Below are 3,100 nucleotides of genomic sequence, written 5' to 3' on the forward strand. Positions count from 1 at the left end.
AAAAAATAAAAGTGGATATAAAGGTGGTGAAAACAGAACTGAAACTTAAGAAAGGGTATCGCAGAGCAATGAACAAACTGAAAATCAAGAGTTCCAGTGTCCAATACTTCTTCAAAGAAAAGACTTTAGAAAACTGGTTTCTAAAGTCTTTCTAGCTTAAAAATAGCAGAGTAGCAAAACTGAATCAATTTTCAGAGCCTTTCCACTATAATCACCACCCTTTTCCTTCGTCCTCTTCTATCAACAGTTTTCATACAGGTATTTATAGGGAACGTGTGCTCCCAATGAAGGGTCAGGATTCCCCTTGAAGGAGATGGAAGCTTTGGATCTTAAAGGACATGATTTGATGTTTGAGAATCAAAGAGAATCAAAATGAACAGCTGAGATCCTTTCAGAATATTTGTCCTTTCTCTCTTCTAATCTGACGACCCAAAATTTTCATGTTAAGGGCGATCCGAGGGCTGGGAATAAAAGGCGCCGGTCGTGTCGTCTTCTTCTTTGATCCAAGGGCTCCGAACTTGTCCTTACAAGTAAGATCAACGGTAGAGATTGAGATGTATAGGACTGTCATGACATACTCTGGCACCTGTCAGCATTGTGGGCGATTCTGCAAATGAGGAGTGCGGAGGAGATTTGATCTCGTCTGCAACGCTTTAACTACCTCGGCTCTGATTATGACGACAGTCATGGGAAGTTGTCTTATTCTCTTTGCATTCCGATCTCCCCTCCCTTCCGATCTTTCCAATATGCTCTTTTTCCGAACTCTCATGCCGGGCCCCTCTCCCGATCTCTCTCATTCCAAAGTCTTCTCCTTTGTCCGGGTTGGTTCAGTCAAGGCATTTATTCTTTCAATTTCTGAGGCGTCTGCTTCGTTTTCTGCTAGCCATAAATGCTCAGACCTTCTCTATATATATACCCTCGTCAGGAAATACTCCCGCATTTCATTTTCTCCTCTTTCTCACTTTTCCTGTTCTAACTGCTCCGGTAACAATCCCGACCATGATAGCTGCTTTTGATCTTTTCCTAGCTGTTCACCTTGTTCACCGATTGACAATTTTCGACCTCAGTGATCAAAAAATCATTATGGCCATATTTGATGACAGTGAGAGAATCGGACTAATTCACCGATCCAGATCAAGAATATCGATTGCGTTGACCCCGAATCGATCGACCGATGTAATCGGCGAATCAATTTCGGGCGAGAAGACTGCTAATTTCCCTCCGATCTTTGGTGGCTGCCCTTCAAAGTTCATTTGGCTTCTCACCACATTGGGTGTCCCGACAGTGGCTCAGTTCTAAGCGATAATATTGATGGTGATCTCTCTTATCCTCATGAGAGTCATAGTCACCCCATCTGAGCTGTACATCTATCCGATGTCGATGGCCGGTCTCCTGATCAAACACATCTTTTGATTCAGCCACGAGACTAGGCTTTGACATAGGCCTTCGCTAGATAAGATGTACTGCCGATCTCTAGAGATCGCCCAAATGATGTAATTTCCCCTTTAATGTAATCCGGTCTCTAGAGATCGCCCAAATGATGTATTCTCCCTTTTAATGTAATCTGATCTCTAGAGATCGCCTAAATGATGTAATCTCCCTTTTAGAAATGAAATACAATTATCATTTTATTATTATTGCATTGGTTATTTTCCGATCTCTGATGTGTTCATCCGATCCGATTCTTAACTGAATAGCCCTTAGCCGATCTGTCATTCCAAACAACCACCTTAATCTGCCGGTCCTTTAACCAGTCGATCTCTCCTTATTCAATTATGGAATTTCCAGAATATTCATGAGACGTGTCAGAAAAAGCTGGCGAATCCCGCTAACCGATGCGCCGCTTAGGACACCGTGAGCATTAAATGCTCAGACGGGTATAAATAGGGGATGGGTCCGCCAGTTGCTCCCTTATGTCATTTTCAGCCTCTCACGAGCGATTCCAAAATCCTCTCATTTTTTCAAGTTCTTCCGACACCGATCACACTCCGGTAAGGGTTTTGATCTTTCTTTCAATTTAAATTTTCTCTTTTCTTTGAAAATGAGCGGCGCCGAGGGTTAGAGAGCGGCAAGCCCCCCTTTCGTTCACGTCTCATGGTCGTCAGATGAAGTTGAGGTGGTTGGACTGAGCGGGAGATCTGAACCTCCTACATCCTCTGTTCTAGCCCGTGGTCAAGCGGGACCCTCAAGACAAATGCATTCTTCAGGGAGAGAAAACCTCCCCATGGACGAGCTGCCATCAATCCTTCAAGAAACCGACCTGCAGTCATTCAGCCAAGAGTATAACATTCGGGGCGATTCATACGAACTTATCAGGTGTCATGGCGATCTCGGAGCCGATCACTTCTTCGAAGAAAATGACATGATTATGGTATACAAAGAGCAATTAAAAGCCAGGCTGCAGTTCCCTCTTGATGACTTCTTCAAAGTAGTTCTGAAATTTCATCAAGTGTGCATAGCCCAAGTTCACCCGAACTCATGGCGGATCCTAGTAGCCTTCAGAGGCCTCTGCCGAGCTAAAGGACTCAGTCCTACAGCTAAGGTGTTCGCCGAACTACATAGGCTAACTCATCAAAAGGACGATGAGTATTGGTTCTTTCAAGCGAAGAGACATTGTGGGCTTTTTATCGATCTGCCCTCCTCCCTGAAGAATTGGAAGAATCGCTTCTTTATTCTGAGGAGCAAAATTCCGAATGGCTTTGAGGGTTTCCCACGTAGCTGGCTGCACCAGGGTCCCTTACTTCCGGAGTGCATCACCCTGAATGGGGAAGAAGGCCTAATGGTGATGGAACTAAAAGATCAGGCGGCTCGACAGAAGTTCTCTTGTTTAGATGCAGTGACGGCCGAACTGCATCATTGGACAATTGAGTTGATTACTGGCGAAGAACGCGGGCTTCAGCTCTCTGACCTCGGCCTCGGTATTTTCTATATCTCTGATCTTTAGGCCTTAGCGATCTTACTGACCTTTTCTTTGTGCAGGTATGGCGAGCAGCGAGGCTTCCAAGGAAAGCCAAAAGCGCAAGAGAGAGGTCTCTAGAAAAGTGCAAGAGATGAAGTACGCCGAGGCCTCTCAGACGTCGAGGCACGATCTGAGTGAGGT

The sequence above is a fragment of the Hevea brasiliensis genome, chromosome 15 (assembly GCF_030052815.1).
Source record: "Hevea brasiliensis isolate MT/VB/25A 57/8 chromosome 15, ASM3005281v1, whole genome shotgun sequence".
NCBI lineage: Eukaryota > Viridiplantae > Streptophyta > Magnoliopsida > Malpighiales > Euphorbiaceae > Hevea > Hevea brasiliensis.